This window comes from Trichechus manatus, unplaced genomic scaffold, assembly GCF_000243295.1.
Source record: "Trichechus manatus latirostris isolate Lorelei unplaced genomic scaffold, TriManLat1.0 scaffold00257, whole genome shotgun sequence".
Taxonomy (NCBI): Eukaryota; Metazoa; Chordata; class Mammalia; order Sirenia; family Trichechidae; genus Trichechus; species Trichechus manatus.
In genome coordinates this window covers 991,703-1,019,393 of record NW_004444193.1, presented here as the reverse complement: position 1 = coordinate 1,019,393, position 27,691 = coordinate 991,703, and the positions used below count along the sequence as shown (strand labels likewise).

Genomic DNA, 27,691 nt, shown 5'->3' with positions numbered 1-27,691 from the left:
GAAAGGAGGAGTGTGCTGTCGCAGAATGGGGTGAGCAATTAGGGTCTCATAATAATGTATGTAAAAAAAATTTCATATGGGAGACTAACTTGAAATGTAAACCTCATTTAAATACAACAATAAAAAAAAAAAAAGAAAATAGAATGCTACCAGGGTTGCTATTTAGACCGCATGATCAAAGAACACTTCTCTACGGAGTCAACATCAGCACAGAAACCTGAAATGAATGAGAGACCAATCCATAAGTGTTTCTAAGGGAAAAAAATTCCAGGCTAAGGGACAAGCAAGATCATTTGAAGATGAAATCTTCTTCCTTATCTACTGTAGATAAATTTAGAAACTCATTAAGTAAGATTGGTAGGACTTAAACTTCTTAATCTCTAGATTTTCTATTTCAATCTCTAGATTTTCCTATTTATTAGCATTTGAGAAATTCTAGACCATCAAAATCTATAAGCTGATAGCTTCTATTAAAAAGATTAGTAGAGAATCAGCTTTAAATGTATATTAAAAATTGGAATATAAGGTAGGACTTAAACTTCTTAATCTCTAGATTTTCTATTTCAATCTCTAGATTTTCCTATTTATTAGCATTTGAGAAATTCTAGACCATCAAAATCTATAAGCTGATAGCTTCTATTAAAAAGATTAGTAGAGAATCAGCTTTAAATGTATATTAAAAATTGGAATATAAAATTGGAAACTACAGTGAATATCTACCAGGATCCTTATACTCAAGAAATGATAAAAAGTAAAGAGATGCCAATACCCAACTGAATATACAGTAATGAGAGAATAAGTAAAACATCAAAATAACAGAATACATGTTAAATAAATATATCATTATTATTTTCAAAAACATAAGCTCTGGCTATGTTGATAAAGGTTTACTATGGTTTTTGCTTTATATAAGAGCAAAAAAATGTCTTTTATTTCCCATATAGATATAAATGAATTGCATGCAAAATATAGTTCTGAATCATCTGAAGTTACTTTTAAAATATCAGCAGTTTTAAAAAGATGAACATTTTCCTCAACCTCAATTATACCACTGACTTTCTTTAAAATATGTAAAATTCAGTTTCGTTCTTGCTAAATTATCAAAAACATTGAATTGGTGAGATCAGTTCATTACAAAGAGTACAAAAAATTTGTGTGTTCATTTTTATTTTCTTGTTCATTTAGTAACATTCTCTGCATCCAGTTATTCTACTAGATACTAGTAATAGAAAGACAACTAGAATACATTCTACCTTCTAGGAGCTCATGGTTAAGAAATATAATAGAAGCAATGTGATAAGCATTATAATAAAAAAAATAATAAATAAACAAGACCCTATGGGAACACAGAGGACAAAGCATTTAACTCCCAATAGAGAAGGTGAGGAGCCCTGCTGGTGCGGTGGTTGCTAACCAAAAGGTTGGCACTTCGAATCCACCAGCCACTCCTTGGAAACCCTATGAGTCAGTTCTACTTTGTCCTATAGGGTCTCTGTAAGTTGGAATCGACTCGACAGCAACAGGTTTAGTTTTTTGGTACTTTCAAGAAGGTAACATTTGAATTAAGTCTTAGAAACTGAATAGAAATTCAGTAGGCTGAAAATGGGCAAGACCTTATTTCTAGCAGACAGAGCATATGTATACAGAATAGAAAGCACAAAACATGGTGCAGGTCGTTGTGCAAGACTGCAAGTAGTTTGGAATGGTTGGAACACAGGGTCCATATGAGGAAAAGCTGGAGATGAGGCTTGGATTGAAAAGATGTACAGAGGCAGATCATAAAAGGCCTTACATGCTAAGTCTTTTAAGCAGGAGAGTAACATGTGGTGACAAAATGTTTCTAAACATAGTGTGAAGTGTAGAAAGTATGTATTTTAACGCTCCTTCAGTGATAAAAGCAGTGCCATTGGGGGTAGGGGGTAGGAGTAGCGGTATGAAAGAATACGAGAAATGCTACCAACCGATGATTAACAATCTGGAAACTGGTTATCTTTGAGGATGAAGGAAAGGGAAGAGCTGAAGAGACTCAGATTTCCAGTTGGGTGACTGAAAGTATGGTAGTGCTGTTAATTAAGTTAGTAAATAAAAGGATAGGAATTAGTGGGAGAGAACAAAAGAGAAAAATTTGGCCATAGTGAAATAAAAGGACCATGAGAAGATGTAAAGCAACATAAAAACCCAGGACTTGCATTCAGGGGAGGAAAAAACAGATATACACACTACATAACTTATCCAAACCAAGAAGTACTATACCATATAATAAGTAGAAACTCTCAATGTCAACAACTGTGATGACTGAAAAGACTGAACAGTAAAAACTAAAAAGCATATTTATAAAACTTTACAAAAACTAAGCAATTTAAAAAGTTTTTTTTTAAATTTATTATATGCATGGGGTTAAAAAAAAAGAACATACTGAAAAGAACACACAGTAAAAGTAAATATCCCACCACTGGGCCCTAGTTCCCCTCCCTAAAGTCAATCATCATTACTAATTTCTTGAATATCTTTACAAAAGTATGTTAGACATGTATAAGCATATAGGTGCACATATAATATACATATACTCCTTTAAATAGCCTAGTAGAAATACATAACTCTTGTGAAGATACAGATTACATTTCCCAAAAATGATATTATAGTAATCAAATACATAATGGTAATACTATAAATCAAGTCAATTTAAAAAGCCATTTCTACTCACAAGTACTTTACATTCTTAATTTACCAATAAATTTAATGGTAGTGAAGATTAAAAAAATCCCACAACTTTGTCTTCCCATACACTGACCTTTAGGGCATTCCTTGGATTACAGGTTCTGAATGTGTGAGCACAATAGGGCCCATTCCCCTGATGGTAATTTACTCAAGACTTGGTATCTGGGCTCCAACTAGAAAGGAGAGAAAAAGGTTATGAATTAGTCTCCAATTTAGAATATTTTACTGAATACAGGTAGCCCAGGTCCCCTAATTATCCCATATGACAGGCATTTTCAATCAACAGAAGAACTTTTAAAAAAAAAGACGCTGAGGCCCAGGACTTCCCCAAACCCCCTGCCGTTGAGTCGATTCTGACTCCCAGTGACCCTATAGGACATAGTATAACTGCTCCATAGGGTTTTCAAGGCTGTAATCTTTATGGAAGCAGACTGCCACCTCTTTCTTGCGCTGAGTGGCTGGTGCGTTCGTACTGCCAACCTTTTGGTTAGCAGCCAAGCGCAGAACCACTGCACCACCAGGGCTTCTTATGACTTCCCCAACCCCAAGTCAATTCAGAGACTCTGGGGCTGAAGCCTGAGCATGGTTTTTAAAGGTTCTCCAGTTGATTTTAATGTGCATCCAGGGTTGAGAATCACTGCCATAGAAATGCCATTACTAGGTTTTATGGAAGTCACCCTTAATTGTTTTATCTTGTTACTAAATAATATTCAAGTGTGGGAAATACACTGTTAAAGTTCTTGGGCAAGCGTGGCTCTACAGTCCCGGAGTGTCCCTAATGCAGGACAAAGAAATCCCACAGTGCAGCACTTCATAGGCATTCACTGCACATTCTTTGAATAAGCCTAATTAATAGCCCAGGACAAACCTGCTCTGGATTGCACTATGCAACAGACAGGATCAAACGCTAAAAACTCCTTTAAATCACCCAGAATTATAAGGGAGTTACAAATTTAGAGACGAACAAAACTGATTACCGACAACCGAAGAGGCAGATGACTACTGCTCGGCTGTAAAATATCGAAAGTGAACAAGATAAACTCTCAACAAGTGGCACTCACAAAACCTCTTTTACAGGTAGTCTTAACTAGAGTGGAGGAGCCCTGATGGCACAGTGGTTAAGTGCTCAGCTGTTAACTGAAAGATTGGCGGTTCAAATCCACTAGCCACTCCATGGGAGAAAAATGTGGCACTCTGCTTTTGTAAAGATTTACCGCCTTGGAAACCCTATGGGGTAGTCCTACTCTGCCCTAAAGGGTCACTATCAGTCAGAATCAACTCGACAGCAGTGAGTTTGGTTTTTGGTGGGTAGACTAGAGTGCATAGAGAAAACAGCCACTAAGCTACATGTGGCTATTTAAACTTAAACTGAAATTAATTTAAATTAAATTTAAAAATCCAGTTCCTCAGTTGTACTTAGCCGCATCTCAAGGGCTCGACAGCCACTTGTTAGCTGCCATCAAGTCTTTGATCCCAAGTGTTACAGAGTAGAACTGTAGGGTCTTCTTGGCTCCGTAGGGTTTTCTTGACTGTAATCTTTACAGAAGCAGATCGCCAGGCCTCTTCTTCTGTGGAGTTGCTGGGGTGAGTTCCAACTACCAACTGTTCAGTTAGCAGGTGATCGCAAACTGCGGGCACCACCCAGGCTCCATTAATAGTGACTGTTGTTGTTAAATGCTGTTGAGTCGATTTTCAACTCATAGCAATCCTATGTGACAGAGTAAAGGTTTTCTAGGTTGTAATCTTTACAGGAGAAGACCACCATTTCTTTCTCCCACAGAGCAGCTGGTGTGTTCAAACCACCAAACTTTTGGTTAGCAGCTAAGTGCTTAATCACTGTGCCACCAGGGTTCCTTCAACAGTCACTAGTGGCTACCATATTGAACAGCAGCATTAGAGAACATTTCTAGCATAGCAGAAAGAATATTAGGTAGGCAGTAGTGGCTTAGAGGTAAATAAACCCTTGAAACTACATGCTAACTTTTGGATATACATATACTCTAGGAAGATGATCTATGATTTTTGTTTGATTCTAAAAGGAGACTATTTACAATTAATTGCCAATGCCTAAGCCTTTTTGCCATACTTGTTCAACCTGTATGCTGAGCAAATAATCCAAGAAACCAGACTATATGAAGAAAGCGGCATCTGGATTGGAGAAGACTCATTAACAACCTGCATTATGCAGATAACATAACCCTGCCTGGCGAAAGTCAAGAGGACTTGAAGCATTTACTGAAGAAGATCGAACACTAGAGCCTTCAGTATGGATTACACTTCAACATAAAAAAAAACAAAAAGCCTAACAACTGGACCAATAAGCAATATCATGATAAATAGAGAAAATACTGAAGTTGACAAGAATTTCATTTTACTGGGATCCACAATCAATGCCCATGGAAGCAGCAGTCAAAAGATGTATTGCACTGGGAAAATATGCTGCAAAAGACTTCTTTCAAGTGTTAGAAAGCAAAGATGTCACTTTGAGGACTAAGGTGCACCTGACCCAAGCCATGGTATTTTCAATCACCTCACATGCATACAAAAGCTGGACAATGAATAAGGAAGACAGAAAAAGAATTAATGGTTTTGAACTACGGTGTTGGCAAAGAATATTGACTCCACCATGGACTGCCAGAAGAATGAACAAATCTGTCTTGGAAGAAGTACAGCCAGAATGCTCCTTAGAAGGGAGGATCGTAAGACTTCATCTCACATACTTTGGACATGTTATCAAGAGGGAGCAGTCACTAGAGAAGGACATCACGCTTGGTAAAGTAGAGGGTCAGCAAAGAAGAGGAAGACCCTCAACAAAATGGTCTGACACAGTGGCTGCAATGATGGGCTCAAGCATAACAATTGTGAGGATGGCGCAGGACCAGGTAGTGTTTCATTGTTGTACATAAGGTCGCTACAAGCTGGAACTGACCTGACAGCACCTAACAACAACAACAAGGCCCCAGAAGATAGGAAAGAATTCATTTTCCAAACAGTTACCTCAAAAAAAAAAAAAAAAAAGAGAGAGAGAGCATATTATATCAACATAGGACTTTCCACCCACAGACACAATCTTTCAACCATCTCATCAAGACAAGCGGGAATATTATTAGTACAAAACGTTCTTCCTATGTCCCTAATGTTGTCATGGTCCTAGGGCTTCACTGTTTTCTTTATTTTTTCAGAGAAGAAAAACTAATTTTTAACTCTAACCAGAAATACATATACCTGTTTTTCTTTATTCACTCCAAATTCATCTCCAACTTCATGAACTTGGTATACCCTTGTTTGTTTGCAATGGAAATCAAACAAAATACTAATTGTAGAAAGCTAGTTCTGCATCCTACAGACAAAATAAGCAAAAACAACAACCTTGTGACAGTATCTGGTAGATGTTGTTTCTTAGAAGAACTCCAAAGACATTAGGGTATAAACCTAAGAGTTAACATTTAAGTTGTCATCAGTAACTTACGTGAAACAAAAGAAGAGCTCCCTTCATAGATAAACAGCCTGGATTTGGCACTGAAAAAAACAGGTTTCTAAATAGACCACATGCCATCCATCATAGGATGGATGCCTGTCTAATTACACTCAATCGCTAGGATAAAATTAACTGCATAATTAATTTTAAAAACCTAGAAGCCTGATTCAGTCCTGTTAATTCATCCATGAAAGATGCAACCTCTCTGAAATGTCCCACCATAACTTAACTAACCCAAATAAAAACAACTGAAAGGGGGGTAAACACTTTTTCTGGAAAGGAAGGATCCATCCAAGCTGAAAGACCACATATGAATACAAATAGAAGTAGAGGGCAACAATCTTCAATGAAAGACAAAAACCAAAGCCTGTTTTATCATGAATTATGTGAGTCTGCTGTGTGAACTCTAAGTTTGGGTTCAGTAACGTTCCATAATTTAAATTTTATTAGACTAAGTATTTAAAAATTAATAAACTGATAATTTGAGGGGTTTTTTGTTTTTTTTAAGTTAAACATACACTTATCATGTAACCCAGCAATCCCATTCACAGGTATTTATGCTGTGAGGGTGTGAACCACCAACCTTTCAGCTACTAGACAAAAGCTCAACTGTTGCGCCACCCAGGGACTCTGTAACTACTATTGTTGTTGTTGTGTGCTGTCGAGTCGATTTCGACTCATACTGACCCCATGTGACAGAGCAGAACTGCCCTATAGGGTTTTCTAGGCTGTGACTGTTACAAGAGCAGATTGTCAAGTCTCTCTCCCTTGGAACTGTTGAGTGGGTTCAAACTGCCAACCTTCCGGTAAGCAGCTGAGCACTTCACTGTTGTACCACCAGGGCTCCTTGTAAACTACTGTAAAAAAAAAAAAAAAACCCATTGCTGTCGAGTCAATTCCGCCTCATACCAACCCTACAGGACAAAGCAGAACTGCCCCCATATGGTTTCCAAGCCTGTAAATCTTTAGGGAAGCAGACTGCCACATCATTCTCCTGCCGAGTCGCTGGTGAGTTAGAACCACATACCTTTTGGTTAGCTGCTGAGCACTTAACCACCAGGGCTGCCAAATCCAGCCCACCTCCTGTTTTTATAAATAAGGTTTTTATCAGAACATAGCCACATCCATTTACTTACTGTTCTATTGTCTATGACTGCTTTCATGCTACAGCAGCAGAATTGAGTAATTACCACAGAGATCTTATGGCCAGCAAAGCTGAAAAGGACTTCCTTTATAACTCTTTACAGGAAAAAAACTTGCTGATGGCTGCACTAGAGAAATGAAAACTTACACTCACAAAAACCTGTACATGAAAGTTTATAGCACTCTATTCATTATTGCCAAAAACTGGAAACCCAAATGTTCAACAGATAAATGGACACAGGCACCATGGTATATCCATACAACTCTGCAGTAAATGTGAATGCACTATTGATACACAAAACAACTTGGATGAATACCAAAGGAATTATGCTAAGTGTAAGTAACCAATCTCAGAAGATTACATGGTGTGTGATTCCATTTAATGACATTCTTGAACAGACAAAAGTATAGTGATGGAGAACAGATCAGTGGTTGTCAGGGGATATAGGTGTGGGAAAGGTACTATAAAGGGATAGCAGAGGAAGCTTTTTGAGGGTGATGGAAATGTTCTGTATATTCACTGTAGTAGTAGTTACACCATATGTATCACACTGTGCACCAAAAAAGGTCAATGTTATTGTATGATAATTTAAAAATAAAAATTAAAAAAACAATAAGAGTTTAAATAACCCAATAAACTAACAAGGAACATTCTCTAAAAATTCAGGGCACTTCAACAATGAAGAACAGATTAGAAATTACGGTCTGGGTTGGAAACCAATTCACTATACTCTTGGATTCTATTCCCAAGAATAAAACCTTGATTCCTGGATTTATCATTGAGTCTGTAGAGGGCATTAAATCAATAAACCGTCTCGGTATTTCTCCCTGATTTTTCTGCATACTGTTTGACAGGTGCTATCTGAAGGTGGATATAAAGTACTGAATGCAATATTTAACCTGTCAAATATGACATACTACATGCAGCAATACTGCAATTCAAGTTATCTCAGAATATCTCCATTCTACTCTGGATTAGCCATAAATATAAAGGGGTGGTTTATATCATAGTTATCAGCCCTTTTTACAGATTCAAGTTTTCCTACTTTGCCTTCAAAGCTGTTTCACATCTCCAGGCTGTCAAGAAACTCTGGCACATACCCAAAAGACTCCTGTCATGTATGTTTTAGCTCTGTAGATGACCTGCAATTTTTTGTTCGGGCACCTAGAGCTACAGTTTGACCATCAGCAGTCTGTAAACTAACCGCTTTCTGAATTAATCAAAAGAATAAACCTGGTAAATACAAAATTATTTTCAGAAAAAACAAGGATGGTTTAGTGCTTTCACAAAACCAACAATAAAAACAACTTATAAATTAGTTACATTGTTTTGAAAATCCAATAAAATAGGTTAAAAAATTAAACATGAAAAACCAGAAGATTAAGATCCTTGTACAGCAAGAACATTCAGGCTAATTGCCTCCACTGTGCATAATTAATAGACCATGTCTCAAGTTAAAATCTGGAAAACAAAGAACTCAGGAGTGACCATTGTTCTTCCATACACGGTTTGTATCAATATCACCGAGAAGAAACTCTTTTAAAGGACAAATCTTTCATTATTATAGAAAGTACGTAAAAAAGTCTCTAGTGACCTGGCAGAGCCAACACGGCACCCTAGACAGATGCACCATGCCATCCCTCTGCAGCAAAGACCCAAAAATCTAAGTAAAACAGATGCAAGTATCAGTCCTGAAACGCATCAAATGAAGGTATAAAGAACTAGATGAAACACCAAACAGAAGAAGAAACTGAATGAAAACAGAATGAGGAGAGATACGGAGTGAAGGTCACCTGACAACTAACATGGCAGAGCTTCGCCATCTTGGGAGTACAGGAGGGCAACTCCACAGAGCTCCCGACAGGAGACACACCGCACCTGGTAATCAGAGAAACATGCTTTCCCAAACCTCACCCTTCTGCCCTGTACACCATGCTCCACCCTTCCTGACAGGCAGTGCTGTGATGCTTGGCTAGAAAGCCACCAGCCTGCTGTCACACCGGGTGCACCCCACCCCCACCCGCTGGCTCCTGCCCTGCCACTTTTTTTCCCCTTTCTTCCTTTCTCCCTCCCGCCTAGCCCCATTCACCACCCCACCCCTTTCCAAAGGACTGTGCTGTGCCACTCAGCGAGAGAGCTACTGGCCTGCCACCATCCAGAGTCTGCCTATAATAACAAAAGAAAATAAAATACACAAACATAAGGAACTCAGCATAAGAGAGTAACAGGAACAAAAAAAAACATTAGCACTGAAAAAAAAGCACAACACTATGAAAGAAAGAAACTCATACATATCGATAATCACACTGAATGTAAATGGCTTAAACGTGCCTGTAAACAGACACATAATGGAAGAATGGATTAAAAAAAAACATAACCCATCAATATGCTTTCTACAAGAGACACACAACAGACACACATAAATATATTAAAAATCAAAGGTTGGAAAAAATATACCAAGCAAACACTTAACCAAAAGAGGACAGGAGTGGCAATACTATTTTTCAAATAAAATAGACTTTAAGACAAAATCAGCCATAAAAGACAAGGAAGGGCATTATATAATGCTTAAAGGGACAATACACCAAGAAGACATAATCTTAATAAATGTCTATACACCCAATGACAGGGATTCAAATCACATAAATTCCAACAGCACTGAAAAGAGAAATCGACAATTCCACAATAGTAGCAGGAGACTTCAACACACCACTCTCCGTAACGGACAGAACATTTAGAAAGAAACTTAACAAAGATACAGAAAATCTAAAGGCCAGAATCAACCAACTTCACCTCACAGATACATGCAGAACACTTCACCCAAGAGCAGCAAAGTATATATTTTATTCCAATGCACGTGGAACATTCTCCAGAATAGACCACATTTTAGGCCACAAAGCAACCCTCGAAATCCAAAACATGAAAATAATACAAAACATCTTCTCTGATCACAATGTCATAAAAATAGAAATCAAAAACATGAAGAGCAAAGTAAAAAAAGCAAATACATGGAAAGTAAGTAACACCTTGCTTAAAAACAACTGAGTAATAAAGGAAATCAAAGAGGGAATAAAAAAAATTCCTAGAATCAAATGAGAATGAAGAGTTAACAAAACCTTTGGGACACAGCAAAGGCAGTGCCCAGAGGTCAATTTATAGCAATAAACGCAAACATCAAAAACCAAGGCCAAAAATCAAAATGTTAGTCCTATAACTCGAACAAACAGAGAAAAACAAAAGAAGCCCACAGCCACCAGAAGGAAATAATAAAGATTACAGTAGAAATAAATACAGAAAAGAAAAACAATAGAAAGAATCAACAAGACCAAAACTTGCTTCTTTGAAAAGACCAACAAAATCGATAAACTACTGGCCAAACTTAAAAAAGAAAAACAGGAGAGGAAGCAATAACCCAAGTAAGAAATGAGATGGGGGACATTACAACAGACCCAAATAAAAAGGATAACAGAATACTATGAAAAAATATACTCCAACAAATTTGAAAACCTAGAGGAAACGGCCAAATTTCTAGAAATGTACTAATTACCTAAACTAATACAAACTGAGCTAGAAAATCTGAATAGACCCATAACAAGAGAAGAGATTTAAGAGGTAATGAAATCCCAACAAAAAAAGCCCTGGCCCAGATCACAACAGAGGGTCCAGGACAGAGCTGGAAAAACCGCAGAACAAAATTCTAACTCACAAAAAATGACCAGACTTACTGGCCGGACAGAGACTGGAGAAACCCCACAAGTATGGCCCCCAGCTGCCCTGTTAGCTCAGTAATGAAGTCACTCCCAAGGTTCACCCTTCAGCCAAACATTAGACAGGCCCATAAAACAAAATGAGACTAATGGGGCACAACAGCCCAGGAACAAGGACTAGAATGCAGGAGGGGGCAGGAAAGCTGGTAATAGGGAACCCAAGGTTGAGAAGGGAGAGTGTTGACATGTCATGGGGTTGTTAACCAATGTCATAAAACAATATGTGTACTGTTTAATGAGAAACTACTTGTTCTGTAAAACTTCATCTAAAGTACAATGAAAAAAAAATTTAAAAAAAAAAAAAAAAGCCCCGGCCCAGATGGATTCACTGGAAAATTCTACCAAACATTCAGAGAAGAGTTCACACCAGTACTACTCAAACTATTTCACAACACAGAAAAGGAAGGAATACTCCTGAATTCATTCTATGAAGCCAGTATAACCCTAATACCAAAGCCAGGCAAAGACACTACAAAAAAAGAAAATTACAGACTGATATCTCTCCTGCAAATAGATGCAAATATTCTCAAGAAAATTCTAGCTAATAGAATTCAGCATCATATCAAAAAAATAATACACCATGACCAAGTGGGATTCATACCAGGTATGCAAGGATGGTTCAACATTAGAAAATCAATCAACATAATCTACCACATAAATAAAAGAATCGCATGATCATCTCAATTGACACAGAAAAAGCATCTGATAAAGTTCAACACCCATTCCTGATAAAAACTCTCAATAAAATACAAATAGAAGGGAAATTCCTCAACATAATAATGTGCATCTATACAAAACCAATAGCCAACATTATTCTCAACAGAGTGAGGATGAAAGCATTTCCCTGAGAACAGGAACAAGACAAGGATGGCCTGTGAGCAGTCATCTAAGATACTTCACTGGTCTCATCCCTTCGAGAGCAAGGGAGAAAGAAGAAAACCAAAGACACAAGGGAAAGATTAGTCCAGAGGACTAATGGACCACAACCATCACGGCTTCCACCAGACTGAGTCCAGTATGACTAGATGGTGCCTGGCTACCATCGCTGACTGGTCTAACAGGGATCACAATAGAGGGTCCTGGACAGAGTGGGAGAAAAATGCAGAACAAAAGTCAAATTCGCAAAAAAAGATCAGACTTACTGGTCTGATAGGGACTGGAGGGACTACCAAAACTACGGCCCCTGGATACCCTGCTAACTCAGAACTGAAGCCACTCCCAAAGTCCACCTTTCAGCCAAAGATTAGATAGGCCTATTAAAAATAATAATAATAATACACGTGAGGAACCATGCTTCCTAGCTCAATCAACTACATGAGACCAAATGAGCAACACCTGCCCAAAAGCAAAGACAAGAAGGCAGAAAAGGACAGGAAACTTAGACGAATGGACATAGGGAACCCAGGGTAATAAGGGAAAGGGGGAGAGTGCCTGGATTGCAACCAATGTTACAAAACAATCTGTGTACGAATTTTTGAATGAGAAACTAATCTGTGCTGTAAACTTCCACCTAAAATACAATAAAAAAAGGAAAAAATAATTAAAAAAATAAACAGCAAAAAAAAAGTCTCTAGCTTTGTGGTAGTTTTAAAGCGTAAGCAAATTCTTTAATACTCCTTCTTGAAGAAAAGGTGTAGACTAACTCCACTCGCCTTGAATGGGGACGCACTTCCAACAAATAGAATGTGAAGGAGTGATACCATGTAACTTCCAAGACTAGGTCATAAATAGGGTTCAAATCTTAGTTGCGTTAGGATTAGAGATAACGTATTTGTCTTAGTCATCTAGTACTGCTATAACAGAAATATCACAAGTGGATGGCTTTAACAAAGAAAGTTTACTCTCTCACAGTCCATTAAGCTAGAAGTCCGAATTCAGGGTGCCAACTCCAGGGGAAGGCTTTCTCTCTCTGTTGGCTCTGGAGAAGGTCTTTGTCATCCACTGTTCCTTGGTCAAGAAGCTTCTCAGCGCAGGGACCCCAGGTCCAAAGGACATGCTCTGCTCCCAGCATTGCTTTCTTGGTAGTATGAGGTGCCCCTGTCTCTCTGCTTGCTTCTCTCTTTTATATCTCAAAAGAGATTGGCTTAAGACACTATCTAATCTTGTAGACCTCATCAATGTACCTGCGCTAATCCATCTTATTCCATCATAGTGATAGGATTTACAACATATAGGGAAATCACATCAGATGACAAAATGGTAGACAATCATACAATACTGGAAATCATGACCTAGCCAAGTTGACAGATATTTTTTGGGGACACAATTCAATCCATGACAGTTATTTAAAGCCCCTTACTTGGTGCCAGCACATCAGAATATTAACAAATACCTTCTAACCAACCACTTGACAGTCCTCAAAGTCTCCGGAAGACATTTATTATTAACATTTAAAGATGAAAAAAGTTAATTATGCTACTGAATGAATGAAAGTCACAAATTGCTGAAATCAAACAAAGTCACAAAAAAATATGATGACTTTTGGAAAAAAGTCTTGCTTTTTATTAGGCTGAATCAACTTAAACTGCCATTTTCATTAGGTCAAAAATGGTAGAATAGCAGTAATTTTATATGGTTCAACCTAATAGTTATAAAAAGAAAACAGAGGCAAACATGAAAGTACTATTGAAGAGGTACTGTCTTGTTACTATTAAAAACCAAAATAAGGCACTATCTCACAAGTCATGATATAAGACAAATGAGGCCAAGATTGCTGCATAATTGTATGATTATCTTTTCACATTTTACTATGTCACTTATTAACTCAACCAATTATGAAATTTAACAAAGTTAAATATAGCTGTAAATAATTACAGCATTCCCTATCAGAAATATAACTAGGAAGCACTGAGAGTAAAGGAAATTATGCAGAAGAGAGACATCCTTTAAAATAAAATGACGGCTCACAGAAAGGCCTTAAGAACAATTCATAATTATCTTCATATACAGTGGGATAACAAACAACATATTTTTCAGGGAGCTACAGACCACTTTCTCTAAATCAGATAAAAAATAGGTCTTACAGAAATTAGAAGAATGAAAAATTGGTCCCTTGAGACAAAAATACAAATTCCCATTAACATCCACTGAGAGCCAGATACTAGATACCTGCCATGAAGGAAACACAGAGAAATACCCGTTGCCGTAGAGTCAATTCTGACTCATAGTGACCATACAGGACAGAGTAGAACTGCCTCATGGGGATTCCTAGGCTGTTATCTTTATGGAAGCAGATTGCCACATCTTTCTCCTGTGGAGTGGCTAATGGGTTCCAGCCACTGACCTTTCAGTTAGCAGCCAAGTAATTAACCACTGCGCCATAAGAGTTCCTTAGTAGTCTATAATGACCACTAACTAATTTGTTTATATTTTTATATTTAAAATCCAAATATGATATTCAAAATTCTCTAGTTTAGCTTTCTACTCCGAATTTCCCACTGTAATTAATTCAGTTTCCTGTATTTACTTTGAGAAAGCTCCTACTAATATAAATATTAACTTTTAGGTTCCTGTAGATCCTTTCTTTTTTATTAATAGGACTTAGAATCAGTGGAATATATGATAGTTAAGAATTGGTGGTTATATTTTAACTCTTTCCTAAGGAACATAGAAAAAATTGGTCTTATGAAAGTATCTGAAATTTTCTGCTTCATTTAATAGGGATGCAGAGAGGCTGGTGGGTTCAAATCACTGACCTTCCAGTTAGTAGCCAAGCCCTTAACCACTGTGCCACCAGGGCTCCTCCACAAAAAGTACTTTAAATATGCCCAAAGTAAGAAAGGAGAAGACATCATTCATATGAGCTCCTTTTATGCTTATCATTTTAAATGGCACATTACTCCAACTTCATTAAATTCAATAGTAATAGATATATTTCTAAATACCACATATCTTATGCTTAGAATCATGTTTTTATTTATTTTATGACACTCAAGTAGAGACAAGCAAGTTCTAAATACTCATTTAATCCTCACAACAACACATTGAGAAAAGTTCTATAATTATTCACATTTTACAGATGAGGAAATTGAGGCACAGAGAGATTTAAGTAGTCCGAGGTCACAAGGTTAGTTAAGTGATAGGGCCTAGAATTTACCAAGCTGTCTGGCTCTACACTTAAAAATAGCCATTGCTGTCAAGTCGATACCAATTCATAGAGACCCTAAGAACAGAGTAAAACAGCCACAGAGGGTTTCGAAGGCTGTAATCTTTACAGAGGCAGACTGTTCCATCTTTCTCCCGCAGAGTGGCTGGTGGGTTCAGACCTTTGGATTAGCAGCCAAACACTCACTTTCACCCACTGTGCCGTCAGGGCCCCTCAGGACTTCATTATGCTGACTCTCATACTCAACTTCAACATGCTATCCCTCATATTTGATAAAATAATAAATCTTGGGAATTACAAAGCACCTATGTAAGAATAAAAATTCATTATCACAATTATCATTATCATCACTGCTCACAGGAGAGATCCAAAGTAGCCAACTTTTCTGGTACCCGCCCTGATAACTAAAGCAGAGGACTGAATTAAAATAAACTATTATTCTCAGTCACAGTATAAAAAAAACCTTTGACTCATTAATCCATTAATAGTTTGTCTACAGAGTAACAAACAAACCACAAACAGACAAATCACGTATTAAAGTGGGTAGCAAAACTTAAACCAAAGATCACCCATACGAGGAAAGAAAAAATAATCTAATGGTTCTAGGACCTAGGTATGATGACCTTGAGACTAGACTCAGGGGGATGGAATGGATCAAGCAACTAATGGGAACAAACAGAAAATTCTTCTATAAAATATATGAGCAAAGGCACAAAAATGATCTAGGAATATTTTGGAGAATGAATGTTCCATAAATGACTTGATCATTATACGTTTATAGGGTCGCTATGAGTTGGAATCAACCTGAGGGCAACAAGTTCAGGTTCTTTTGGTTTGGCAAGCTACATCTTGTGGATCAAATTCAGCCTATCATTAGTTTTTGTAAAAGAAAGTTTTACTGGAACATAGCCATGCTCATTTGTATTCTTTCCTGATATAACAGCAGAGTTGTGAGTACCTGCCATTACAATCCCTGTTACAGCTACTCATTCCTGCTGTTACATCAGGAAAATAGCATTAGCTGATGCAAATTATGGCCCATAAAGTCTAATATATTTATTATCTGTCCCTTTACAGAAAGTTTGCTGATCACTGTGCTATACTTAACATCACCAATTAGAGAACAAATACAATAAATGATCTGATCTTTAAAAATTCATTCTTACTTTACATAAGCATAAATAAATACCAAATATATTCTATGGCTACAAACTAGCAGTTAAAGAGCTACCATATTTCATGAAATCTAAGATACTACCCTCCCCATGTATCTGTCAGTTTGTCGTACTGTGGGGGCTTGCATGTAGCTGTGATGCTGGAAGCTATGACACCAGTATTCAAGTATCAGCAGGGTCACCAATGCTGAACAGGTTTCAGCTGAGCTGCCACACCAAGACACACTAGGAAGAAGGACCTGGCTAGCCAGTGAAAACCTTATGAATAGCAGTGGAACACTATCGGATACAGTGCCAGAAGATGAGCCCATCAGGCTGGAAGTCACTCAAAAGATGACTGGGGAAGAGCTGCCTCCTCAAAGTAGAGTCAACCTTAATGACGTGGATGGAGTCAAGCTTTTGGGACCTTTATTTGCTGATGTGACACGAATCAAAATGAGAAAAAACAGCTGCAAACATCCACTAATAATCAGAACATGGAATGTACAAAGTATGAATCTAGGAAAATCAGAAATCGTCAAAAATGAAATGAACACCTAAACATCAATATCCTAGGCATTAGTGAGCTGAAATGGACTGATATTGGCCGTTTTGAATCAGACAATCACATAGTGTACTATGCAGGGAATGAGAACTTGAAGAAGAATAGCGTTGCATTCATCATCAAAAACGACATTTCAAGATCTATCCTGAAGTTCAATGCTTTCAGTGATAGGATAATATCCACATGCCTACCAGGAAGACCAGTTAATAGGACTATTATTCATATTTACACATCAACCACTAAGGCCAAAGGTGAAGAAATTGAAGATTTATACCAACTTCTGCAGTCTAAAACTGACAGAATATGCAATCAGAATGCACTGATAATTACTGTTGATTGGAAGACAAAAGCTGGAAATGAAGATGAAGGATCAGTAGTTGGACAATATGGCCTTGGTGATAGACACAATGCTAGAGGTCGCATGATAGAATTTTACAAAACCATCGACTTCTTCATTGCAAATACCTTTTTTCAACAACAACATAAACAGCGACTATACACATGGACCTCGCTGCTGGATGGAATACACAAGAATCAAATCAACTACACCTGTGGAAAGAGAAGATGCAGAAGCTCAATATCAACAGTCAGAACAAGGCCAGGGGCCGACTGCGGAACAGACCATTGATTGCTCCTATGCAAGTTCAAGCTGAATCTGAAGAAAATTAGAACAAGTCCATGAGAGCCAAAGTATGACCTTGAGTATATTCCACCTGAATTTAGACACTACCTCAAGAATAAATTTGATGCATTAAACACTAATGACCGAAGACCAGGTGAGTTGTGAAATGACATCAAGGACATCATAAATGAAGAAAGCAAGAGGTTGTTAAAAAACAGGAAAGAAAGAAAAGACCAAAACAGATGTAAGGAGAGACTCTGAAACTTGCTTTTGAATGTCAACTAGCTAAAGCAAACAGAAGAAATGATGAAGTAAAGGCGGCTGGAGAAGACAAAATAAAGTATTATAATGACATGTGCAAAGACCTGGAGTTAGAAAACCAAAAGGGAAGAACTCACTTGGCATTTCTCAAGCTGAAAGAACTGAAGAAAAAATTCAAGCCTTGCATTGCAATAGTGAAGGATTCTATGGGCAAAATACTGAACAACACAGGAAGCATCAAAAGAAGATGGAAGGAATATACAGAGTCACTGTACCAAAAAGAATTGGTTGATGTTCAACCATTTCAGGAGGCAGCATATGATCAAGAACCAATGGTACTGAAGGAAGCAGTCCAAGCTGCACTGAAGGCACTGGCAAAAACAAGGCTCCAGTAATTGATGGAATACCAATTGAGATGTTTTAACAAACAGATGCAGCACTGGAAGTGCTCACTCATCTACGCCAAGAAATTTGGAAGACAGCTACCCAGCCAACAGACTGGAAGAGATCCATATTTATGCCTACCCCAAAGAAAAGGGATCCTACCAAATTCAGAAATTACTGAATAATATCATTAATATCACACACAAGTAAAATTTTGCTGAAGATCATTCAAAAACGGTTGCCGCAGTACATCAACAGGGAACTGCCAGAAATTCAAGCTGATTCAAAAGAGGATGTGGAACCAGGGATACCACTGCTGATATAAGATGGATCCTGGCTGAAAGCAGAGAATACCAGAAAGATGTTTACCTGTGTTTTATTGACTATGCAAAGGCATTCAACTATGTGGATCATAACAAATTATGGATAACATTTTGAAGAATGGGAATTCCAGAACACTTAATTGTGCTCATGAGGAACCTGTACGTAGATCAAGAGGCAGTCATTCAAACAGAACATAGGGATACTGCAGAGTTTAAAGTCAGAAAAGGTGTGCGTCAAGATTGTATCCTTTCACCATACTGATTCAATCTGTATGCTGGGCAAATAATCTGAGAAGCTGGACTATATGAAGAAGAAAGGGCATCAGGATTACAGGAAGACTCATTAACCACCTGCATTATGCAGATGACACAACCCTGCTTGCTGAAAGTGAAGAGGACCTGAAGTACTAACTGATGAAGATCAAAGACCACAGCCTTCGGTATGGATTGTACCTCAACATAAACAAAATACAAATCCTCACAACTGGACCAATAAGCAACATCATGATAAACGGAGAAAAGAGTGAAGTTGTCAAGGATTTCATTTTACTTGGATCCACAATCAATACCCGTGGACAGAGCAGTCAAGAAATCAAAAAGACGTTATGCACTGGGCAAATCTGGTGCAAAAGACCTCTTTAAAGTGTGAAAAGCAAAGATGTCACTTTAAGGACTAAGGTGCGCCTGACCCAAGCCATGGTGTTTTCAAACACCTCATATGCATACAAAGCTGAACAATGAATAAGGAATGCCGAAGAAGGATTGATGCCTTTGAATTATGCTGTTGGCAAGAATATTGAATATACCATGGACTGCCAAAAGAACAAACAAATCTGTCTTGGAAGAAGTACAGCCAGAACACTCCTTGGAAGCGAGGATGGTGAGACTTTGGACATGTTATCAGGAGGGACCAGTCCCTGGAGAAGGACATCATGGTTAGTAGAACAGAGGGTCAGCAAAGAAGAGGAAGACCCTCAAAGGGATGGATTGACACCATGACTGCAACAATGTGCTCAAGCATAGCAATGATCGTGAGGATGGTGCAGGACCGGGCTGTGCTTCGTTCTGCTGTACACAGGGTTGCTACGAGTCAAAACCGACTCAAGGGCACCTAACAGCTAACAGCAACAACAAGACACTATCCAAAACCCACTGTCATTGAGTCGATTCTGACTCATAGCGATTCTATAGGACACAGTAGAACTGCTCCATATGATTTCCAAGGCTGTAAGTCTTTATGGAAGCAGACTGCCACATCTTTCCCCCTCTAAGTGGCTAGTGGGTTCGAACCACTTACCTTTAGGTTAGCAGCCAAGTGCTTAACCACAGAACCTCCAGTGCTCCTTACTACAAATTATATGACTACCATTATTTTATAGAACACCAAAAAAAAAAAAAAAAAAAAACCTGCCAATTTAAAAAAAAAGACACAATGACATCCTATCATATCTGTTATAAGATGCAGTCTCGCCTCAGAGATCTTAAAATGGGACAAAAAATGAGTATCTTAGAATTGATGAAACATGGCATGTCATTCCATAATGACATAAATTCATAAACAAATAGCAACAGCGCTGTGTTTCATCTACTGGACAGAATTTCTCAATTCATCCCAGGGTAGTGGAAGGGATAAAGGGTTCCTCTGTAACACTTTGCCAATACCTATTAGGGCAAATATTAATAGAAGAAAGAAGTAAGGTTTGGTGCGTAGTCCCACATGTAAGGCACTAATTTCATCACTGTATGTTCTTTACTAGGCCAGTAACTGCCCTGCCAGTCAAGGCAGAGGACTGAATTAAAGTAAACAAGCTAAGAAAGTTGATCCACTCTGAGCCCCATTCTACAGAGAATGTCAGGTTTTTCCAAAACATTGGTAGCCGTACTCTGTACATTTAGTTGACATGTAAAATTTTCTCACTGGGAAACAAATCAAAGGCATGATTTTTTTTCCAGTAACTTTTCAGGAAAGCATCTATTTTTTCAGTTTAGATACATATCTGTAATGCTGAGATATTTAGATATTATGAAATTGACAGAAAATTGAAGTAATACCTGTGAATAAATGTTCTCCCTTTGGTATTATTGAACACATAATCACATATTTCAAAGTAACGGAAAACCTTAAGGATTATATGATTTAAATGTAAAAGTTTAAAATATTTTCTACAAAATTCATGAAAAGAGTACACTGAGTCACTACTTTTATTGACATAGAGGAGAGAGAGAGAGAAAAAGAGAGGGACAATTAGAACCAGACCTCACAGCTTCCAATTAAACATTTTATCCTTGTCTTCAAAGTAATGGGAATGTCCAATTTTATATCCCACATTAAATTGTTAAACAAACAATTTAATATGCAATTAAGAGTTCTACATTAATAATTACACAGTGTTAACATGTAAGAATAGAAATAATTTTATTACAATACTGTTTTAATCTAGTCTCCTAATCATTAGACTTCAAAAATATTTCCAAACATGCCTTTATCTTGATGTTTCATGATTTTTAGAAACAAAATTCCTTTGAGGGCAACGGAGTTTTATATATATATATATGACAGACACTGAAAAAAGCAGAACAAAAATAGCATTATGAACAATTAGGAAAGAGTAGTTTTCGGGTATTTCTCTATTTAAACAATTATGCTACAACAAACACGTATTTATGCGAGATACATACACATACATCTCCACATAACAGATACGAGCAAGAGGCATATTTGCATTAAATATATCACTTCTCTTTCAAGGTGGCTCTCTTGCTTTCAGGCGTACATATAAAAATTAAGAGCAAAAAAAGGGGAAAGAAAATATTGAGTGTTTACTATGTAGCAGACACTGTTCTGGATGCTTCAGATAAATTAATCCATCTGGTACAAATTGTTAAGTGCTCAACTGCTAGCCGAAAGGCTGGCAGTTCAAACCCACCCAGAGGTGCCTCAGGAGACAGGCTTGGTGATCTGTCTCCAAAAGGTCACAGCCTTGAAAACACTATGCAGCAACTCTACTCTGCATGCATGGGGTCGCCATGAGTCGTAATAGACTCTACAGCAAGTAACAACAACAATCTTAAAAGCAACTTTGCTCTTACTCCCTTTAGCAGACAGAGACCGGTTCAGAGTGGAAAACTTCCAAAATCACGCAGCTGGTCAAAGGCCGGAGTCCTGGTGGTGCAGTGGTTAACAGCTTGGCTGCTAAGCAAAAGGTCAGCAGTTCGAAACCGCCAGCAGCTCCTTGGAAACCCTGTGGGGCAGTTCTACTCTGTCCCATACAGAGTCACTATGAGTCGGAATCACTTGACGGCAACCGGACTGGTTTGGTTTTTGGTTTGGTAAGAAGCCTAGTTATTCATTCAACAAGCGGCAGAGTGGAAATAAAAACCTCTGTCTCTCTCATATACCACAATGCTGCCAGAATTTTCATAAAGAACATATTTTTAATATATTAATACACCCATATTAACACTGTATGCCATTAAGTCACTTCTGACTCATAGTGACCCTACAGGACAGAGTAGAAGTGCCCCATAGGGTTTCCTAGGCTGTTATCTTTACGGGAGCGTATCACCAGGTCTTTTCTCTCTTGGAGTAGCTGCTAGGTTTGAATTCCAGACCTCTCTCTGGGTTAGCAGCCAAGCTCTTAACCACTGTGGCACCAGGGCTCTCTATAATAACATTAAATGAACTAAAGTTTCTGTGCCGCAGATTTTGTTTCTGGTTTTTTTGTTTGTTTGTTTGTTTTAAATAAAATAAGCAGCAATGTGCCCATTTATACAAACTCTAAAAGTTGGGAGTTGCCAGGGCTGTTCCCTTCCTAGAAAGAATCTCATCCACTCCATGACTTTAAATACCATCTATCTATCTCCTCTCAAGTCTCTGGGCTCCAGGATTTCAAAACTGACTGCTTTCTGACCTCTCCACTAGATGACTTGCAGACATCTCCAGATTAATACATGTACAAATCCTAACTTCCTCTCTCATTGACCTCTAATTTCATTTAAGAATATTACCATTCACCCATCTGCTCAAGCCAAAAACCTGGTATTGTCTTCGGTATACCACCTCCTCATTGTCTTATTGTTAAGTCTTATCGGTTCTACCTACAAACTAGATCTCAAATCCATCCACTACTCTCCCATCACTCTAGTCCAAGCTAGCATCATCTTCTCACCTGGACTACTGCAAGGGCCTCCTTAGTTTCCACTTCCTCTCCTGCCTATTTTGTTTTTTGCAGCCAGAGTGCCTTTTAAGGGGAAGGGAATAGAAGGTGTAACACAAACCATGGTATGAAACTTCTCTGCTCAAAACCCTTCAATGTCTTTCAGTATGTATTGAATAAAATCCATAATCCTTATCTTGGTCCCTCAAACTCTGATTAATCAGATAAATTTCTGCCTCTCAAACCTCATTCCAATTTTCTCCCTTGACATGTCCAGGCATCTTTTCAACTCCTCCTACCCACCAACTGTTCACCCCGCAGGGCCACTCCTTATCCTGTGTGCTCCTTACAGGGCTGGCTCCCTAAATTCTCAGCTTCAAGGCCACCTCTCCTGAAAACCCTCTCCTACTACCTTCTCATAATCTTCCAGCACTTCACCTTCATTATTTCCTCCGTAGAGAACACGTCTCACTATGAGTAAATATTTATCTGTTTCTTACCTAGCTCTCCACCAAGATCATGATGAGCTCCAAGTGGACAAGAATATGTCTGTTCTGTTTACCAGTAGATACTCAGTACCCAGTAAAATGTCTGAATATTTCTTGAACAAGAAAATTATTAATATTAGACTAAAAAGACTAATTCTTACATAGTTAAACTATATTTTAGATTGCAAGTTTAAAAGACTCTATTTGTGATTTTTTTCACTTTACAGTGTATAAATCCAGCTCATTAAAAGATGTTTCCTTTTTATAAGACATACAACCTCAAAGCAATAAATTCTGTGATAGGCAATACAGAACTTAAGATATGACTTCATTATTTCATTTCCAGAATCTAAGTGAAAAAGTTAAATAAAATTATGATTATTTATATATTTAGCTCAATTACATAAGTATATTTATATGCAATCTGGTTATTTTTTAACATGAAAAGCAAGTAGAATATTTTAACAAAAGCATACTTTTTAGAAAAATTTAACTATTTCCATGTAGACAAATGTATTTTTTAAAAAGGGAAAATGATCTATTTTAGTCAGGCCCAAGGAGAAATCAAACTAATTCTTCCATTCTATGTTGATTATAAAATACATCCACAAATTCTTTGATATACTTTCCTTAAAAGGTGGAGCCTAACTACTTGCTCCTTAATTGGGATTGTACATAGTGACTGGTTTCTAAGAAAAAGAATGGGGCAGAAGTGACCATGTGTGACTTCTGAGCCTAGGTCATAGAAGGCATTATGGCTTCCTCTTTGCTCCCTCTCTTAGATCACTTACTCTGGGGGAAGCCAATTGCCCTGTCATGAGGACACTCAAGCAGCACTATGAAGAAGCCCATGTGAACTGGACCTGAGACTTCCTGCCACAAGACAGCAAGACACTAAGGCCCTCTGCCAACAGCCCTGTGACACATCCTGGAGGTGGATCCTCTAGCCCCAGTCAAGCCTTCAGATGACTACAGCCCTAGCCAACTTCTGGTCTATACTTCATGAGACATCCTAAGCCAGAACCAACCAGCTAAACCACTCATGAAATTCTGGCCCACAGAAATGTGACAAAACCAATGCTTGTTTTTTTCAGCTACTAAGTTTTAGGGTAGCTTGCAACATAGCAATAGGTAATTAACATACATTCATTCATTTAAAAAATACCCCTGTGAGGCCCCAAATACTCAGTGGAAAATAAGATACTGTCATAGAGGAGATACAAACAAGGAGTCTGGTGATACAGCACAAGTGCTCTAACAAGGAAAACACAAGATCCTACCTGAATACCTAGAACATAATCTCAGATTTCAAAAGGAGAAGGGGAGGAGAAGTTGTTTTGGAAGGAAAGAGTGGGTGTGGAGGTACATATACCTCCATACGTGTGTGTGTGTGTGTGTGTGTGTGTGTGTGTGTGTGGAGGTACATATACCTCCATACGTGTGTGTGTGTGTGTGTGTGTGTGTGTGTAGATATATATATCTCCACACCCACTCCAAGAAAACCAAACCCTTGGCCATCGTGTTGATTCTAACTCATAGCAAGCCTACAGGACAGAGCAGAACTGCCCCATAGGGTTTCCAAGGCTGCAGTCTTTATGGAAGCAGACTGCCACATCTTTCTCCTACAGAGCAACTGGGGTTCGAACCATCGACCTTTTGGTTAGCAGCAAGCACTTAACCAATGCGCCACCAGGGCTCCATATATATAAATATAGACATAGATAAATAATTATATATAGAGACATACAAACACACACACATGCTGGGAGTGAGGAAAGCAGAGGTGATGACGATGACACCAGAGATATAAATAAGCACCAGTTTGGTAATACAAGGTCTTCTATGCCATACCCTGAAGGAGCTTTCCCTAAAGGCAATAGGGAGACACTGAGAATTTCCAAAAGTAGAATAACAAAATCAGATTTGCATTCTACCAAGATGACTCTTGCAGCAGTATAGAAAAGGTTTCCAAAGTAGCCTACTCTAAGCCACACAAGGAAGAGGAAATTGCAGCCATCCAGGTTAGGTAAGATGACGGCTGAAATATGTTAACAAGGACAAAAAGTAGCAGGCAGAATAAATAGATATTAAGAAGCTATAAGGCAGTATTTTGTGACTGATTTTGAAATTAAAGTTTATTAATATCTCAAGAACTCTAAAAAAGAATAATCACAGTAAAATAAAAATATTTAGACAAAATAAAAATCGTATTGGTATATATGGCATATCTTCTAAATGAAAAAAAATCATGAACACTCTGGAAATGAAAATCTCAACTGTCCTAAAAAAAATTAGGACTATAAAGTCAATTATAATGAAAGCATAAGCGGTTTTTTATCATTCTAATTCATCTAATTTAAAACCTTAAAAATAATTTATAACTGATAAACTCAACTCTTTCTATATGTCTAACACTTTTTATTGCTACATCAAGCATAGTTCTATTGTTTTTTCCCAAGATAAAAGGACTAACAGGGTACTCCGTTACCCCTCCTTGAACATGTGAGTCAGGTATGTCAAAATTCAGCTCACTGTTCTTATTTGGTTCGAGAGGTCTTATTGTTCTTTTAAGGCTTCTAAGGGTTTCATAAAGTAGATAATTTCTGAAACTAAAATATACGTGAAATTTAATATGAAATTAAAGAATCATGTACTAGATTATATAAATAATTGGGGTATTCATTCTTTGTATTTCCTCTGTGAGCAGGTACAGGAAACATTTCATTTTTTGTTTTCATGATTTTCAAATTTCTCTAATCTTCTACCAAAGTGCAGTATCAATTAAACAGCCAAAAATTTGCTTGCTTTAACATTAATCTTGCTGGTAAAACAACTCAATCAGTATTTATTATAAATTTGATATTTACAGGTTTTTTTGGAGTTTTGTCAACTAAAGGCAATTATTAAAAATAAAAATTTAAAGATATATATTAGAAACCTTTTAAAAGGCATAAAGATAATAAAATAACCAATTAAAAATAAACCATTTAAGATTCAATATTATTCCTGAAACACAGCACTGAATTAGATTTAAAGCCCATCACAACAAAATTTTCAGTCCAACATAAACTGATACAGTACTACCTTCAAAGTACATGGCCAACATTAAAATAAAGTATCCAACTCCGCTGGCTATATACTAAAGGAGAAGGCGATAAATGAGCTCACAGGAAGAATTTTCCTTTTATAGCAAGAACTTGGCATTGAAGCCAAGTTAAACTCACGAACACTACATGGAAATAAAAGCCAAGTTCATTGCAGATTTGAGGTCTTGAGTTGTCTATTTTTACTTTGTTTCTATTTCCACATGTAGAATTTTCTCTTTAAACTAGTTTAAAAATGAGGATCTCAAGAGAAAAATAACATATGTACATTCCAATTTTAAAAATCAAAACTGTAGAGTCTCTAGGTAGTAGAAGTTTTAAGTGTGCAAACTTCAATTAACAAAAACCAGGGCTGGGGGGAGGGTCTTAATTATACACACACAAACACTACAATGTTTCTCATGCTTTCCGCAAGTGCACAAAACCAATTACTTACCAAGCTGTTTTCTGATCAGGAATGCCACTATTTTTCACAAGCCAATAAAGAACCTGTTTCATAATGAACTTAATCCTGAAATTACACTTGATGTTCCTAAATCACGAAAGCAGAGACCCTGTCATATATTTAGAGGTAAAATATTAATCATAAAAAGATTGTGTTTTATCACCTTGCTGGATAGCTGTAAGAAAACCATCTTTTTCATGGACAAGCTATAATTTTAGAAGAGGAATGAACATCATAAGCTAAAACCAAACAAAGAGATATGAAAACTACAGGTCAAGAAATGCAAAATACAAGCAAAAGGTAACATTTAGTCCATCCAGGCAAGTTTGGCACAGGAAAAATACTGAATCTAGGCCTAGTCCCTGGGTAGTGCAAATGGTTAAGCACTTAACTACTAGCCAGAAGTCTGGCAGTTCAAACCTACCCAGCGACTCCTCAGAAGACAGGCCTGGCAATCTGCTTCCAAAAGATCACAGCCTTGAAAACCCTACGGGCAGTTCTACTCTGCACACATGGGGCTGCCATGAGTAGGTACAGACTCACCTGGCAACTAACAACCAATGTAGCACAACTGCACCCCTCCCCCTTCATTCTACCGGTCCTCTCTATCCACTTCTCACCAGCAGGCATTGTGTCATGCCATGATTACTACCATGCTAGTGTCATGAAAGAAAAGAAAGAAAAGAAACCAAATGTGGGCTTTACTTATGCAAATGATTTATAATTATTAAATGAAGAATTCACAGAAAAATTTGTCTTCCCACCCGTTAACAGTATTTCTTCAGAATACTGAAACCCTCAGCATATGGTTACCAGCAAGTGACTAATCAGCTTCTACTTAAGCAGAAGAGAAAAGCCATTCTAAAACTCTACTGCAGTACTTCAAATGGGTTTCAACATGTCAGGAACGTTGTTCCAAATAGAAGGCAGGATCAGGACTCCGGCAAGATGGCGGTCTAGGCAGAAGCACCACGCC

The 27,691-nt window shown here is 37.7% G+C and overlaps 1 protein-coding gene across 5 annotated transcripts in view; it reads right to left on the bottom strand.

The window, feature by feature from the left end:
* The window catches only part of WDFY3 (WD repeat and FYVE domain containing 3), a 278,975-nt gene that overhangs the window by 231,090 nt on the left and 20,194 nt on the right, over window positions 1-27,691 (bottom strand). For all 5 annotated transcript variants that reach the window (XM_023724712.1, XM_023724716.1, XM_023724713.1 and 2 more), the window contains exon 2: window positions 2,792-2,891. The gene's annotated coding sequence lies outside the window, so the exon portion shown is untranslated. The remainder of the gene's footprint in view (window positions 1-2,791; window positions 2,892-27,691) is intronic.